General features: G+C 41.8%; 1 protein-coding gene across 4 annotated transcripts in view; it reads left to right on the forward strand.

Moving 5' to 3' along the window:
• The first annotated feature begins 2,518 nt into the window (after nucleotides 1-2,518).
• Nucleotides 2,519-18,551, forward strand: part of LOC146512245 (uncharacterized) — a 113,155-nt gene continuing 97,122 nt past the window's right edge. The window contains exon 1 of one of the 4 annotated variants that reach the window (XM_085171163.1): nucleotides 2,519-3,165. The gene's annotated coding sequence lies outside the window, so the exon portion shown is untranslated. Of the gene's footprint in view, nucleotides 3,166-10,844; nucleotides 11,943-14,024; nucleotides 18,434-18,551 lie in introns of those variants that run through there. The other 3 variants (XM_085171162.1, XM_085171161.1, XM_085171160.1) reach the window with 3 other exon arrangements.

Here is an 18,551-nt window from a genome sequence, read left to right on the forward strand (position 1 = left end):
AGTACCTATAAGCCAGTATTAAGAAAGAAACTAGACAGTGCATAACATGCCAGCAAGCTAGCAGTGTTGCATTGTGTGATAGAGATGGTTTTCAGAATGGAGGGATTACATGGAGACCTGCAGTGAAGACAGACACACTAATGCCTTAGATCAAAGATGTCAGCAGGTACAATGCAGCTGATCTGCCTCCCACTGTAGATATCTCTAAATAATTCATTTTTCTGTCACAGCTCAGACTTCTTTTATGGCACAACAAGATCCAAAGGGATTAGAGCAGGAATTAAGGCAATCAAAATGCCTTTTAGATCAGTGTACAGTAAATTGGCATTAATGCCTCTGGCAGGAAATGATGTTGACTATTTAAACATCTCCTGCAGTCTCAGTCGTCACTGTGGTCTCAAAGGAAGCAAATTTCAGAGGGAACAAATATGAGTACACGGTGCTCCCAGGCTTTAACGGCATTCAGATCACAGTGACCTGAAGATGAGTGCATTCCTAGTTCAGCCAAACAAAAGCAAAGCTACCAGAGGACAGTGTGATGATGCTCGTGATGTCCTAATGTGTCTAAGCGCTGCTTTATTTTTAGAAATCTTTTTGATGTCATTTTTGGTCGAGAGGCACCAGAACAGATTTGCCTGTGTTTGCTGTACAAGCCACGTACGAAGGATGATGAAGACAGAGCTGCCAGGCAGGAAGAAAAGACGAAGCCCGCAGAGAAGATTCGTGGATGTGGTTAAGGAGGACGTGCAGGGGGTTGGTGTGTGTTAGCGATAGGGAGAGATGGAGGCAGATGATCTGCTGTGGCAGGGAGCAGCCGAAAGAAGAAGACGATGGTTGTACATGCCAACGAATTTCACCGTACTGTCTATCAACTTGAGGCTAAATATGAATGCATAACTGGCACCTTAAAGATGTATTAACCTCTTTCTGCAGCGCTCTGTGGTGTTTGCATGCAGACAGCTTGAGTGTTTACATAAATGCCATTATTTTTTTAATCAAAGACTCCCTGATATGCTTATTGCCCACTCTTTATTCTTGGACTCTGCTAGAATAGCTTTGATGATTCACTGCTAAATAAATCTACATTACACTTTGGCTTGGAGCAGCCTCCCCTGGTCTGAAACTATAGCCGTATATAAAACATAGACATGACAACAGCACCCAGTGGTTTCTGGGCCCTGTAAAAAGTTTTTATCCTCTTCAGACTCTGATTTAGTCTGCATAATCCTCTTTAGGATCCTTTATTAATACTTGTAGAAAAGTAAAATTGTTTGCAGAAATAAGTGAAAAACTTTAGACCCTCCTATCTACACACAGAATTGTGGCGCTTTTTCCAAGCAGGTGGTGATTTTATACTTGTTGATCTCTCATGTTGAACATAATCTGTTCCAGAGCAGGTTAGGTTTGCAGCATAAGCTACCGTGGCATCTTATCCAGGTAATCCTGAAGTTACCTGGATAAGACAAAATCCTGCTTTTTTACTTTTATTGCAGACCTCTGTGTTCAATATATTGAAGACTTTGCACTTTTTTCAGTTCAAATCAATTTTATTTACAACAACGACAACAACGGGACAGTTGCAATGAAAGACAAAACTATTCATAAATGCAAAATCTGTCTCTTTGCACCAGGGTTGAAACCTAAATTCTGCAAAGTTGGACATTTTAATTTAGGCATCTGTGGTTACTGATTCCCAGCCAGCCTGAAGTGGTCATTAGAGGAACTGCAGCTTTTATCTGATGGGCTGAATAAAAAAAACCCATTTTAACTGCAGTTAAGCCAACCTTTACTGTGTGGTTATCTCAAAGAAAACAAAAGGTTTGACCAACAGGTCGGTGAAATGTCTGTGCTTACAGCTGTGTGCCAGAGAAATATATTAGGGAGGCCAAGTATATTTTCATTACTGTTAAAACCATATTAACCAACAGCAGAAGAGAAAATCTGTGTTTGGTTCACAGAGATACAAACTCTATTAAAGACTCTTAACATAATTATAAAATAGTGTATGTAAAACTATTGCCTGTGAGCCAAAAGTGCACAAAAGTTTTGTTTTTCTGTCTTTGGCTCTGTGTGACGTCATGAAGATAGGATGTCCCTAATATGGTAATCTCAGAGGTCCCACCCACGAAATCCCTTTTCAAGGACCAACCAATCAGAGAGCAGGCTTAAAGGCAAGGTGGTCTCAATGGTGGAGGATGAACTGAGGAGCTGCTTCAAAACTGAGTATATGATAAACAAGGATTATCATGAACTGTGAATCATGCAAAGCTTCTATAGCAGAACTCAAAAATACAAATATGGAGCTGGAGAATGTGCGTAACTCTCCCATTAATGATTTTATAGACTTAAAATTTAATTTGACCAGTCACACCGTACAACTGTTAGAGCTGCATAAAAAGTTTAGATTTTGTATTCTACAAATATAAAAAAACAAAAACAACTGAATTTGCGCTGGGTTATTTATTTTTGAACTGGCCACTTTTAGGATGTAAGTGCTTCTTCTTCCACCACAGCTTGCAAGTCATAAGTTGGTGCTCACGAGGAGGCACAGACTGGGCATGCCCAGCCTGAAGGGGAGGGAGAGGAGAGGAGGCTGCCTCGCAAAGACGAAGAGAGAGGCAGAGAGTGGAAGAGTTGAGATGTCTGACAGAAAAATCCCGACGAGGAGGAGATGCTCGTTTCACAGCAACGCGTCAGTTTCCACCTGACGTGAAACACACCGAGCCTCTCTTCTCTTCACGCGACACACACACGCACACGCGAGCGCGCGCACACGGAGCGGATAAATGTGGACCGCAGTGGCACTCTCAGCGTGCCGCCTGCCGCAGATAGCGATGCAACAGCGTCTCATCATCTCCTGGACCGGGTAGACAAGAAGCTGCTCCGGAGCACGTTTCCTGGTGAGTAAGACGCTTTCCTGTCGGCTATGTCTCACCTTCGTGCAGGATACGGAGCAGCTCTCAGCCCCGCTGTGTGTGCGCGTGCACACATAAGTTGAGGCACTGCATCACTGGCACATCGACCTGTAGGATACGGAACCGCCGGAGAAAGGTCACAACAGCGCACTGATACCTGTGTCATTGACGCATCTGTGCGTGCCATTCACAGCTCCGGCCAAGTTTTGCCCTTGGCACGAAAAGTTGGCGCTGCACTGTTTTAGCTAAGGTGAGTGTGGACGTGAGAGGATTCCAGATAAGTTGGTCTGCACCTGGAGACACGCAGGCGAATGCACCTTGGTCCCGATTTCAGGCAGATGAAAGGATGAGGTGATTTGTTTGGATATGCATCATGCAACCATGAATATTCCACCGAATCTAAGATTTAAAAAGCTAAAAACACTGAGATGTAACAGCAACAGCTTAATCCGTAACGATTACTTAACGTTTGTGTGGTGCAATCATTAATCATTGAAACAGATTTCAGATTGTTTTAAATTCTGATTTTCTTAATTTCACTTTTACAGTAAAAAAAAAACAAATGTGATTTTACAATAGAGTAAGAACTTGCACTTTACAGGACAATGCCTCAGTCCAGTAGGCTGTGTATACATTTTATGTACTGCACAGAGATCCTATAAAAGATGACTCTAGCTTCCTGGTCTGACATAAAGGAAAACGCACAAGTGCTTAAACCTGCATTTTATTAATGGCCAGCAGGGGGCGACTCCTCTAGGTGTAAGAAGACTCGTGGCATGATGTGATGTCGCCATGTTGGTGTTGTTCCTGGATCATCAAAACTAATGTAGGTCCAGGTTCAACATTGCAGGTGACCAATCAGGTTATTGTGTTGCCAATGATTTGGACGTGGAAACTCCATCAGACCATCCACCGAGGCCCAACTCCAACCCTGTTCAATCTGTAAACATGTTCCATTTTCAGAAAAATACTAGGTCATGTGTCAAAAAAGCTGGTACAGGGCCACGTTTGCCACCACGTAGCATCTGCTTCGTGTCTGATGGAGGATTCTAGCTGCTTACTGTAGGAAGTATATTTCATGCCTGCAGCATGTATGTTATCCTGACACTGCGGGGAGGCGTTACTGTGGCAACCAAGTAAGCTTTAAATAAAAGTGGCGATTTTTTTTTTAAACCTAACCAGTAGTTTGTCTGAAAGGAATAAAGTTTTTAAAATCTGTAATCAAAAAATTACAACTAAAGTGCAGAAGTCTTTGATGTGATGGATTCACGCCATCATCAACCAATCCAAATGTGGAATTTTGTCACCCTTCAAAATGTTATGAGCATGAACACACATCAGTACACACAAGAACAAATATATTAGAAAAGCTTTCAGCTGTGTCACATGCATGCTGCTGTGAGGCTGCATTTTAATATCTGCAGAATTTGCAGAAATTTCTTCGCTCCTGATAAATTACGCTGCAGAAAAATAATGTCGTCAGCTCTGCTGTTCAGAAAGGACAAAGCTGTGTGACCGGTCAGAGGCCCTGTCGAACGTCCCTCTGTAAAGTCCCAAGAGCAGATCCATTCCCTCCACCAAGGGCAGCTGGAAGCATTTTGTCTTCATTTGTTGCAGTTTATAAATCCCCTGTGTGGGGCTCAGTCTAGACCCAGCTTCTGGGTTTTAGGGAGTGGATGGTGGGGGTAGAAAAAGACTCTATTCTTCCCATCTTTCCTGGTTTCCAGGAGGAGTAAAACGCACATAAATGCACAGCTACTCCATCATGTGTGCAGGACTGTTAGTCAGTGTGTCTCTGAGGAGGTTGGAGCTGCTGGTGTGTGTTACCCTGCAGCCCCATAATTTCATATCACTTTATTTCAGGTATTAGAAGCTGCTGAATGCCCTTACAAGGGCAAAGGGCTAATTATGGTATAAAGACAAGGATTCCCAGGATTTCCAGAACTTTCTATGCAGTCTGCACCACGGTGTGCAAGCCCCAAGTTCAAAAATACTAAAAAAGGGCTCAGTAATTTCCTGCAACAGCATTTTTCTGCAGACTTTACTATAGGAAACATAAATAAAGTATTTGTTGGGGACTATTTTTTGCTGCAGATCAATACAGACTTCAACTATATGCAGCACAGTACATGCAGAAACCTGCCCTTTAAATTCAAACTAAAGGACAATTTTGTTTTACTGTTTGGATTTATTTTCTTTAACCAGCAGTATGAAAAAAGTTATAAAGCTTTAAAAGACATACCTGCTGAAGAGAGACAGCAGAGGAGCATCCAGGACGTCCTAAACATAAGTAGCATTAAAATGACAATAAATAAATAACCTGCAGAGTGGTGTGTTTGATTATTGGTTCCTTAATTCTAATTTTAGCAACTGTTGTCAGGTGAATTTGATGATAGTATTATATATTGATTATCCAAATCTGTAAAATAAAACAGTGGAATTAACACACTGGATATTTACATCTAAAATGTGGAAAAATAGAAATGTAAGGTGATAAATAATCCCAACTTTTTATTCTTCCTCTTATCACCAAGTAGTCGGAAACAATATCTTCTAAATGTTTTCAATACATGTACGTTTTATTGAAAATATTAATAAAATATTTCAAAAAACAAAAACAATCATGATGTACCTGCTGCACATAAATAAATAAAGACATAGACGATATCCTGATAAATACCATCTCTGTCTGCTTTGTTGAATCTGTAACTGCATGTGAAGGTCGATCTTATCTCTTAACAAAAACTCTAAACTAACTACACCTTCAGTTATGACGCATATTGTCATTTAAATATCTTCCAGCTGCAAAATTAGTTCAAACGAAGCCTTTAAAGTCATCAAATTTTGGCCTTGCTGGTGTGTTTTTTAGCAACTTATTAAATTTTTTTGCACTTCATGGATAGAGACTGGTCAGTGCTCTGTGTACGGCTTATTTAGTGAGTCAAAAATGCACAGCAGTGGCAGTGCAGCTTAAAAGTTGAGTTTTTTTTAGTGTTCATATTCATTCCTGCTATCTTGGATTGCTAACTCTGGCTATGTTGGACGGCTCCAACTCTCTGAGTAGGAAATCCAAGTTGAGGGGGTGTTCCATGAAAAATTTCCAACTGCGAGCTGAGTTTTTGTGTAGGTGTCGTCAAGACCCTAATATCTCTGAAAAGCGCAGAGTTGCTGCTTTCAGGAACCTTTGGAATTGTGCGATTGCGATATTGGTTCAAGAGTTGCTCAATCATCCGGGTAAGGAAATCCCAAAACGTTGATTCTGTTCATCTGGACGTAGTCTTGATCAAAGACGTCAAGACTGAGGTCACATTACGTCAGGAATCCGAGTGATGAAACATTTCTCCCACTGAAAACGCTACATCTAGAAGAACACAATCAATTCTTGGGGGTTCAAGAGTTACGGTAGTTTGACTTAAAAGTTTGAGCTAAAACAGCGGTCCTCAACCCCCGGGCCATGGACCGGTACCGGTCCGTGAGTCTTTTGGTACCAGGCCGTGAGAGTTGAGGCTCAGGTGTGAAATTTATGGTTTTCAGGGGGTTTATCGTTAACTGGGTCTTTTCCCATGTTGTAGTTGTGTGTCTTATTTTGAAAGAAACATTACCATAGCGACCAGAGAGCATTAAGGGGCAGAGAGGAGGATGTGACTCTCAATGTTGTTGGTGCATTTCAGGAGGATGCTGCTAATAAAGTTACACAATTACACAGTGAATTTGCGTTTATTATTATATTTACAAAATACCACAATTTTTGTCTTGGTCGTATCATTTTATTCTCTTGTATTTATCCGCCACACCTTAATGGCTGATCCGTGAAAATATTGTCGGACATTAAACTGGTCCGTGGTGCAAAAAAGGTTGGGGATCGCTGAGCTAAAACTATCTCTGTGGGTGTGGAAGTGCCAGAAACTGCAGTTCCTGTAATGGCCACTTGAGGCCAACTCCAAGAACAACGTGTGATGTCATGGTGGCCACGTCCATCTTTCATATACAGTCTCTGATTTCAGGCTGTCCATCCATCCATTCGCTTCTGCTTATCCTTTTCAGGGTCGCGGGGGGCGCTGGAGCCTATCCCAGCTGTCATAGGGCGAGAGGCGGGGTACACCCTGGACAGGTCGCCAGTCTGTCGCAGGGCCAACACACAGGGACAGACAACCATTCAAACTCACTTTCATTCGCACATTCACACCTAGTGACAATTTGGATTATCCAATTAACCTATCCCCACAAGCAGCAGCACGGTGGCACGGTGGTTAGCACTGTTGCCGCACAGCAAGAAGGTCCTGAGTTCAATTCCAACATCAGGCCGGGGTCTTTCTGTGTGGAGTTTGCATGTTCTCCCTGTGTTTGCGTGGGTTCCCTCCGGGTACTCCGGCTTCCTCCCACCGTCCAAAGACATGCAGCTTGTGGGGATTTCAGGCTGTATGAAGTAAAAATTTATTATTCTCAAATCCAGTAAAAGAAAAGAATTACAAAGTAACTGTAGAAGTCATATTTTTGACATTTTTCTAGCTGCTAGAGCTGCATTTACAATGTCCTACATTCCTCGTACACATATGCACATTTTGAAAGGCCAAGAAACAAAATGATCCTGCTTGTTTATCAAAGAAGTCACATTTTGAGTAGCTGGAACCAGGAAATCGTGGACGTTTTTGCTCACAAAACACTAAATCGACTTTAGAATTTCTTCTGAACAGAAAATTGTTGTAGTTTTGCAAAAGTCACGCCAGAATAACTGTTCAGTAGTTATTTCTCTCTCTCTCTCTCTCTCTAGTTGATCAGCAAAGTCAAACTCATCCTGTTTGTTTTTCATTTCAAGCACAGAACATCAGACACACTCTGTGAAAAAGAGATGCAGGCAGGGATTCAGGCTATATTTACATGTTGTTCAGTGCGGCTCATATTTGCTGACAGCAAAAAATATAATTAATAACAGCTCGGTGCTTCAGTTAGTGGATAACAGGTTGTACTGATGCCTCGGTGGCCTGTGTGTGAGCCACGATAACAAAGTGGTTAACCCTAACAATGTTTGTGTTCCCATCAGTTCTTATTGGAAGATTGAACTGGTCAGCCCTGTTGCTGTTCTCATGCTGTTAATGGTGCTGAGAAAACAGCATTAGGGACAAGAGCAGTCTTGAATTACAGTTTTTTCTCCTTCCCACGTCTGTTTTTATTTCTTCCTACACTCTCCCACTCCTTGCTCTCTCCAGCCCATGGTTACTAATGTCTCTTTTCTTTCTTTTCTTTCCACGAATGAGCAGTAAGTACGTCCACCCTTGAAGTAACTGTTATGAAGAGCCGTAAGGTGTATTTTCTACTCATAACAGGCCCAGGGATACGTTTTGGAGGTGTGGTACTAGTGGGAGTATTTCAGAGGCGACAGTGCTGGCAATGAAAGGGGCTTTTTAGCATTTGGATAGCAGCAGGCTTGTGTGATGATGGAGAGTCTTAGCATTTTACATTCCTGCTGTGTTTCCCTGTAATGACTGGTCATGTGCTGCTCACCCCTCCAATCTCTATAGCTTTTTCTGGATGTTGGCTCCGGTGCAGATGGAGCGCTTTGCAGTGTCCTGGATCCTGTGTGATTAATGAAATGCAAATCTGTCGTAGAGTCGCTTTCGGCTTGTTACATGCTGAAACGCCTCCTTGTTTGTGTCATGCTGGCCACTAAGTAACGGTGCAATATGAGTGTGGGGATCATTCTTGGCTGTTTGGTCACATTTCACTGCCAGTAATTGATTTTTCCTGATGCTTGATAGCCCACAGCACCCTGCTAAAGTGTCCGGTGGCAAGTGATATTGCTGTTTATCTGATTCTAAGGGGCTTAATTGAGCAGTACAGTTGCATATATCACAAGCTCCGTTACACACTGTTTTGATTGTCGGTATACTCAAGTTTTTATAGTTCACTTGATTGTCAGGAATCTATTTTACAAGGCTGCTTTTATTTTCTAGAAGATTTTATTTCCTGTACTGTGTACACAATGATTTCAGTAAATATTTTGCATAAAATGTAGCGAACTCACAGGGAGTTTTGCATTACGTGCAAACAAACTGTGACTTGAATTTCCTGCAAATATTTATAATTACAGTTTTTATTTTTCAAGCTGTGAAAAACCTCTTAATTTTCTTATTGCATTTGGAGGATCCAGCACACACTCTGCTGTATCACCTGACTGCCCCTGGGTGTGTTGGTGCAGCATTTAGAAACCTGGACATGTTGTATGTGTGTGTGCATTAATATTTGCATGAAAAACAACTTGTTGCACCTGTAGCAATGAGTCTTATCAGCATACACTCCAGTGAGATGTCCCCACACGCTTGAACATTTAGTTTCTTTGTTACTAAGACCAAGGTATCTGTGTTTGTGTTTGACTGCACGGTGCTGCACACAATGCCTCACACAATCACTCAGAGACAGACCTGGCTACACAGTGCACCTCCTACCTTCACAGTGGTACACAATTGCCCCTCCCTGCAATTTTAGGGTGTTTTCACACCTACAGTTCGATTACTCTGGTACAAATCAGTTGATGAGTTTGTAAACTGTGGTTTAGTTTCTTTTCACACAGATTAAAATCCAAGTGAACCAAAATATGTCACTACAAACCAACAGAGAACGTCACTTACCCCCAGATGTGTCCTAGGCGGGAGAAACAAAAACAAACAGAGAATTTCAGTTCATTTCACAGCTAGTTGCTAGCCCGTGCATGCCTTTGCACATCTATAGTAGCTTGCCACATTCCTGAATACAAACCATACACAGTGTACATCTGGTAGTTGGTTAAGATCAAGGTCACATTCATGCCATGAACAAACTTCTCTGGAGTTAATAGACCTTTTGAAGGAGATGGTTTCGGTGCGGTTGTTTTGGTCCACCTCCGAGTGCGATTGCTGCATTCACATCTACACAAATGAGTTCAGTTTAAACAGACTAAACACCACAGGTGGAAAAACACCCTTAGACTGACTTACAGTTTACGTCTTGATGCATTCTCAATCATCCAGGAAAGTAAATCTCATGACCAGGAAATGGTCATGAGAATTTGCATAATTATGATTAAGGAACTGACCTCCCAGCCCATTGTTCCTTCAGTGGGCTGGTTTCAGTCATTATTCAAATGTACTGTTTATAAGATTGGGGAAACCTGCAGTCAGCTGAGACTGAAGAAGTCACTTGGATGAGTGACGAAACGTTTCTCCCACAAAACGCTACGTCCAGATGAACAGAATCAACTTTTGGAGACTTACAGTTTAGTTCAGCTCGTGCCAGTATGAACGAAAGAGACAGCCTTTGGTCCAGAAGTTCTCTCTGGAGTTCTAGAGATCATTAGTGGGTTCTGCTGTCTTTATTTCTGGACTTGGAGTTTCTGACCCAGTCCTCTTTCAGCTGTTGTGTAGCTGCTGACTTTCCCTCACTCCCTACATGGCTACTGTATGAATTTCCAAGTCCACTAACACTTGGGTCTGTCGTTGCTTGCTATCTCCCACAGGAACCGACGCTTGCCTTTGAAAGACAGATAAAGTGAAAAACACTGAAACACTGGGTCTAATTCCTATGAGACAAACCTATGTCTATTTATTTATTTGTTTTGTGCACACAGGTCTTTAGAATTAAAAAATTTTACTTTTACAGTTGATTTCCTTGATCTTTACTCTAAGGAATCCACAGAGTAAAGGAGTCTGAGTATGAAGCCTACTCCAGGGTAGCTGGATGGGACGGAAGCTAAATCCATCTATTTATAAACAGTTTCATGGTAAATGGCCTGGCCTGTATTTATATAGCGCTTTTATAGTCCCTAAGGACCCCAAAGTCCTTATGACACCCCAAAGGACCCCTTTACACATCCAGTCACCCACCCATTCACACACACAGTTACACACTGGTGATGGCAGCTACATTGTAGCTGCCACAGCCACCCTGGGGCACACTGACAGAGGCGAGGCTGCCTCTGACCGCCACCAGTAGGCAACGGGTGAAGTGTCTTGCCCAAGGACACAACGACCGAGACTGTCCAAGCCGGGGCTCGAACCGGCAACCTTCCGATTACAAGGCGAACTCCCAACTCTTGAGTCACAATCGCCCCTAAATCGTTGTCAGTGATTGAGATGTCTAAAAAGAAATCCCCCCCACGCACACAATAACTTGAAAGAAGCATCTTTAAAACAGGGTTTCGAATGCAGTCCATTAACATTTGTCTAGGAAAGTCTTTTGATTATTTAAGTTACAAGCCAACTGGAAGTCAGGTGTGTTACAGAGGGGGAGCTTGGATCTCTGCATGGCCGACAGTGAAGGATGATAATGAGCATGCTCTAGTCTAAGTATGTTAAATTAGCTCTGAGACAGAGTCAGAGATGAGCATTAAAAGTGATGTATTGTTTGGATTAAGCAGCTTGCCTTAGTGTATGTTGTCTTGGTGATTTTCATTTCCTTTCATCATTTAATAAGCAGAAGATTTAACAGGTGCAAAGGATTTAAAATAGTCAGTCACGGTTTCCCAGGGCAGAAGACGATGTCTTAAAACTGCATTACACTGTGAAAATAATAGGAAAGCAAATTCCGGAGTCAAGGACATCCAGTGTTGCTCCTCTGCTTGTCACAACAAGGAGTTTATTTTTACAACCCCATCGATCAATGAGTGCCGTTGTTCCCAAGATCACCCTCAAAGATCGTCACTGGCCAGTGGAGACAGACAGCATAATCTTTTAATTTGATTGTCCTTAACGTTATTTGTCTAAATTGGGACAGCGGTCAAACACGAGAGAGCTGTTGCTTTCCTGCAGGCTCGCCGCTTTTCAAAACTCTCATCCGCATCTGCCTCAAGAGTGCTGACGCTGCTGGAGGGCGAAAGCTGGCTTGGTGTTGGCTGGTGCAGTCTGCAGAGAGAGAAAGAGACATAGAGGGAAAGAGAGAGAGAGGAGGAGGTGGGCTGGTGCTGATTTCTGCCTGTCACTTTCACCTGTGTCACCTCAGAGGAAACCAAGTGAAGTCTCTAGATTTTCCAGAAGGAATAACACCATGATGTCAGAGGTACGTCACTTGCAAACATCTCCAAACTTTTTGAGGTATTAATACATTTAAGCTGCTTTAGCTCCAAGTTTGTCTTCTTAGAGGACTGGATTAGCCGGTATTGTTACTCAGAACCAGACATGATCCTTGTGCTCGGTGGAGGAGGATGCATGTTGACTGTGCTGACGTTTCATAGAGCCGTGGAGCTTTATCTACATAAACGATGAGTCTGCTTCGAGGACTAAACTAGATGTCAAAGCATAAAATACCTCTGTGTTTAATGAAATTACAACAGGAGTGCTCGTTTTACAAGTTTTCTTCCCTTTTCATCTTTTCTGGCTGCTTTTCACTAGTTTTGCATTTGGCTAGGGTCAGTGTCACTACTGGTTGCGTGAAGTGATACCTGGACCCTGCTAAGGTTAACTTCTCCAGGATGCCGTTGCCAGAAGGTTTGCTGTGTCTTCCTTTGTCCAAGGAGGAACAGGATGAGCACTGTCATAACTACAAAAGTGATGGGAATGTCTCTGACCAAACAATCAGAAACATGACTTCATGAGGGTGGTTTGAGGACCCAACATCCTCTGCTGGTCCATGTGTTCACTGCCTGGCACTGTGGAGCCTAATTGGCATTTGCAATAAAATACATGTGACAGACTTGAAAGGGTCTGGAGAAGCCGTGGAGAACATTATTCTGCCTGTAACATTGTTCGGCATGACTGGTTTGGTGGTGGGTGAGTGACACAGACACAGTCCTCTACAGGCAAGGCAATGACACCCTGACTGCCGTTAGGTGTTGCGATTAAATCCTTGGACCCAGTGTTGGACCTTGTGCTGGTGGAGTGGGCTCTGGGTTTGTCCTGGTGAACCACACTGCCCGTCTCATGTGGTGAGACTATGCAGGACGTTCCTGCAGGATGAAGAAATTGATGCCTGGTCCAGACCTGCGTTCCCCCAGAACACGATCTGTCATCTCATTAGGGTGACCGTGGCTCAGGGGGTATCTGTAGCGTATCTGAAGCGTATCTGTAACCGGAAGGTCGCCGGTTCGATTCCCGGGCTCTCTGTCCTGGTCGTTGTGTCCTTGGGCAAGACACTTCACCTACCGCCTACTGGTGTTGGCCAGAGGGGCCGATGGCGTGATATGGCAGCCTCGCTTCTGTCAGTCTGCCCCAGGGCAGCTGTGGCTACAACCGTAGCTGCCTCCACCAGTGTGTGAATGTGAGAGTGAATGAATAGTGGCATTGTAAAGCGCTTTGGGTGCCTTGAAAAGCGCTATATAAATCCAATCCATTATTATTATTATTATTATTATTAGGAGCATGTTCCAATTCAGCCCTTTGTGGCTTGATACCCAGTCCAGTATAGACATCCAGCACTGTTTATTTTTCTAAACAGTGTACTTTTGATATGTAGACACTAATAATATTTCACACTCCATCTCAGCTTAGAAACTTTTAAACTCACTTTGATGAGTTAAACTTTGATTTGAGCGTCTTTTGTGCTTTCGAGCTGTCCAGAGGCCGTCTGAGAAGACAGAAGGACAGAGTCTTAGCTGAGAATGCCACAGTGTAAATCTGAAATGTTGTGGGTCAGTCGCACTGGCATTAAACATCACAGAGAGACAAACAGGTCAGACACAACTGCAAACATCATTTGCTTTTGAGTCTGAATCAAATATCATACAGTGTATGTTACGACTTTGATGTATTGACTGTCTGATGACGACCCGGCAGGATCAATGCTGTCGCTGTTAGTCGGGATAAAATTGATTCTCATGACCCAGAGCTGACTCGAATGACGTCGGGGATTGTGCATGATCGTTTATTGTTAATTTAGCCCACCAAAAGTGTTCTCGTATTATATTTCCTTATTGTTGTAAAGTTAATCAATTTATCTAAACTTTTTGTAAGAAAATAAAGTGAATGTCACAATAAATGTCCACCCAGTGCAGCATGTTATTATATACTGTGTGTAAATTTAAGAACATCTGTTTGGGCAAGTTCCTGTTTTATTTTGTAATTCTTTGCATGTTGTTACACTTTTGTCAGTGATTGAGATTTCAGATAAACCCTGAAAACAAGGAGTAATACATCACAATGAATATTGTGCTGTGGAGTTTTTGTACACATAACTAATTAACCATCATATGCAAATTTCTAAGTAAAGATTTAAAAGGTTTAAAGACCCACAAACATGATACCATCAAATGTGTCTCTGCAGATGGAAACGTGTTTTTTCTTGTACCTGTTACATGTGGAGGTGGCGAGTCTGGTTTCTGCTATACATGGAAAGCTCTCTGTGACATCTCACTTTGTGCTGATGGGAACGCTTTTTATGGCCCAGTGATATAATATTCAACAATAACTCGATCTGCTTGTTAAAAAGCAGATTTTGCTCGTGGATTAGGTGTCTGATATTATTAAAGGAATGCCTTTAAATGTTTGTATAGAAAGAGTCATGTTTGTGTGGGGAGGAAAAATGTGAAAAAATGCTTTTTCAGGGGAATGAGAGCGAACTTTTACCTGCTTTTATATCTCTGATGTGTTCAGCTCACATAAGAGGACTGATTTAAGAGCTCACGTGTCATTCAACTTCCTTCATCTCACATAAATTATTGAACATCTGTTATATAGTGTCAGCATCCAATAAGTCTTCTCCAGCAGCATCTGTTTTGTGGTCACTGAATTATTTAAAAGCTGCTGCAAAATAAAAGGAAATGCTGGTATTGCTGTATGTTCCAAATATACAAGCTGTTAGACGACCCAGATTAGCTAAATATTAAGTATAAATGTGAATTTTTCAGCTTGTTATGAAGTAACTGTGGAGAAAATTAGATGAGTTGTACTGTCCTCATAGACTGTATATAAAAGTTGGAGGACAGTGCATTCTTTTTAATAGCCAGCAGGGGGTGTAACTCTTTTCTTGATGGGTTTATGGACTCAATTGCTATTTACACATCGTACTGAATAAAGCATGTTTATCTGTCCTTAATAGTCAGAAAGAAAGATAAACCAGTCAGTGTTCATATTTTAATCACCCACTGTTATCCAGTGAATGTGGAGTAACGGGGTATGCGCAAAGGAAGAGATGTAGGGACCATAGATGTGGAAAATTAATGACATTTGGCAACTTTTAGCAACTAGAAGCAAAAGTGACCGTTTGTGCCACAAAATTAGGCCTGTTTCGAGGACTAACTTTTCTCAAATCTGAAGTAAAACATGAAGGATGCTGCTGGGTGGCATAATAGAACAAAACTAAACAACTAAAAGTAAAGGATCCAGCAAGTGAAGAGACAAATACTTAAGTGAAAATTAGCTTTTATACACCCACCTTTACCTGACATATTTTATCTTAATAACCAAAGGCAGATGCACCAGATTTATATAACAAAACAAATGTCAGTTACTTGCATAACGTTTCAGTATATTTATAACTTCCACTCATCTTCATAGTTTTCCTTATAACTGCTTTGCTCATACCGAGGCTGCTGGTTTGTAGCTGGCTCTAAACCCTGCTATAGCCTTAGCAACTTAGCTTTTTTTTTTTTTTAGCTTTTTATAAATCTCTCTGTTCAGCTGGGTGAGGGTGATGTCTAATTAGACTTATTGTTACAGTTGCCAGGAAAAGGTGTATTTCATTGAGGGGTTGTGCAAGTTGCTGGCAGTCACTGGTGTCATATTGGTTGCAAAGACGTAGACAATGCTGCACTTTCGAGCTTCACCACGGCTTGGAGGGTAAAGTGAGTGTTTGCAGAGAGGTTGGCGACTTCCATACAAACTATGGGTGATGACAGCAATGTGCTAGCAGCCAAAGCAATTGCAGGGAGGATTTTGATGGAGCACCATGTGGTGTCAGCCAACAACTCCTAGCAACCGAGTCACTGAACGGTCTCTAGGCCTGAAGCCTCACCTGTTCACCTGATACTTTTCCTTTCATAAAGGTGGATTAAAATTTGGTGGATGTATTTAAAGGAGGTTAAATATGAGTCAGTGCTCTCCTGCTGGTTTTTATATAGGATGCCTGAAGTGGGAATTAAAACTCCCTGTTGTCGCTCCTGATGTCTGCTCCTATGAGCAGAGCTGCACTTAGGCGCAGTCCTGTGTGTCTCACCTAAGGATAAGAAAAAAAGACTGTGCACAAGGACATACTGAAACGTGAATCCCACACCGACGTGTCTTAAACCCGCGTTTGTCCCTCAGACGTGACCTCGGTAAACAGTTTACATATGTTAATGGGCTAAGTCACTAGTTTCAGCTCATACTGAGTAAAATATTACATTAATATTAGTCTTAATATGCTATTCTTAGTTATTTGCACCTGCTTGGTATTTTTTTCTTATTTGTATTTAAGGTGTTTAGGGTAAGGAACTGTTATTGTGCTGCTAGAACCATCATTTCCCTAAGGGGACCTCCCCAAGGGCTTAATAAAGTTCTATTCTATTCTATTCTCTGCTATTCTTTATTAGAGTCACAAATAGAGCTGGGCGATATGAGATTTTTTCATATCACAATATGTTTGTTTTTTTTCATTTCAGGCGATAACGATATATATCACGATATAAGCCAAATAACTTTATTTGTAAGATTTAAATGTGCCGTTGCTCACAAGTAAAATGTGAAATAATCAGCAGCTTGTTTTGATTTAAATATTTATTTCCCATAATAAGTTCAACAGGGTAGATGTACTTAAGGAACATGAGACTTTTTCAGATAAATAAAGGCAAATATTGCAAACTACACAAAAGGCAGCCGCTAAAGCGTTTAAGTTTCAAAATAGAACAAACAAAACAGACTAAATTGTCAATTCCACTTAGAAACAAAATATTAATTCTAAAAATAAATCTTAGTTTGTTTTACAGAAGAACAGACAAAATTGACTAACTTTTGTCAATATCAAATAAACTGAGAACTAAAAGGAAATTCTCAATCTCTCCTTGTTGTATAGCTGAGCTTTTCAAACAGTTTTAACTGTTACTTTAGTCTGACAAAAGCCGAATGACGAATTAGCGCTTCCAGTCAGAGATTGAGCATGCACCGCTTTATTGTATTTCCAGACTTGCTTTCGGCACAATTTACAGTGCGCTCTACTCTGTTTGACTTGAAATAGCCGAAATACCTTCACACTACGGAACTTCTCTGGCTCTTCCGTTCGACAATCTCTCCGGTATTGGAACCATCATCGGTTTTCTCTTCAGTAACCTTCGGTCACGCTCGGTTGATTTTTCTCTAATCGGCACACTCATTTCCTCCATTACCCGGGCGGCACGGCGGCTGGCTGCTTCCCAAAACGAATACACATGTGCAGCTTGGCACTTGTGCTGTACGTAACAAGTCACGTGACATGACGCTGCAGCTGTGATTGGTTCGGCTCTGCACTACTTAATTTGGATTGGCTGTTCTTCTTCTTCTTCTTTTTTTTTTTAAGAGGACAAGAGCGGTGAGGCCTATCGCAATAGTTTAATTTTTCTATCGAGAAAAAGTTTTTTCGCAATACATATTGTCATCGTTCTATCGCCCAGCTCTAGTCACAAATGAGAATTATCCAAGATATGCTAATTGGTTTAAAAGCTTTTAGACAACCATCATGCCAAAATACGAAGATCTCAGCTGAAGACTTCATAACAGGATGTCTTTACCTGTGAGTGACAGTCCAGCAGCTAGTCCATCTTTTATATACAGTCTGTGGCGCCACTATATAATTTCAGGTTAGCAGCAGAATAGTTTTATGTGAATAAAAGATGACAACTTTTGTTTTGAACAAAGGATTTTTAGAAATCTGGTCTCAAACTGAGGATTTTTAACATTTTAAGCAAATGCATTAACCACTACAGACACGTCCAGAAAAATGTACAGAAGCTGCTTTATATGTATAAAATGTATCTTTTCTCATTAGAATATATAAAACACTTGTAGTCTCAAAATCAAAGGTGTTATACACGAGCTATTTCCATCTTTTTGTAAATAATATCACTTTGATTTATCTTTAAAATGTTTTATGTTTGTTTGATGTTGTGACGTCAGTGGATCTTTTCCATTTACCACCATATTGTTTCAGAGGAGAGGTTCACACCTGCTCGTGATGTCACTACCCTGCAGAGGATACCGCATGCCCTTGCATCTTTTCAACCTCTTACATCTGCCACTTTTATTTTGAACTGCTTCCTACGTGGAGGTGGGGGTGGTTGTAGCAGTGCCTTTAAACACTTCACGCCCCCGCCGTCTTGCACGTTCCTCCTCGCAGCACCTCCCAAGCTCCATAAAAACACTCCACACTGACTCAGCATGTGTGTGACAGGCAGAGGGGCGGGAAAGGGGCAGGACTGTGGGTTTTATGAGTGTGCTAATTGGCTGAGTGTGAGCATGTAGCTGGTTGTGCTGGTTGGACAGGTCTGCACTAACTGCTCAGCTGGAGAGAAGGAAGGAAGGAGGTGAAGAGGAGAAAGGATGAGACTAGATAAACCATGTGGGAGGTGTAAATCCTGTATGGATGAAGCGGCTGTGAGAGGAGGAGAGGTGAGTGTGAGATTGAGATGGAGGGGGGAGGAGGACAGTGGAGAGGAGAGGCAAGATTTTGCGAGTCTCTGTAGTACAAATGTAGCTGTGAGTGTCTCAGGTTTCTGCTGACAGCGCA

Source organism: Neolamprologus multifasciatus, chromosome 8 (assembly GCF_963576455.1).
Source record: "Neolamprologus multifasciatus chromosome 8, fNeoMul1.2, whole genome shotgun sequence".
In the NCBI taxonomy this organism is placed as follows: domain Eukaryota; kingdom Metazoa; phylum Chordata; class Actinopteri; order Cichliformes; family Cichlidae; genus Neolamprologus; species Neolamprologus multifasciatus.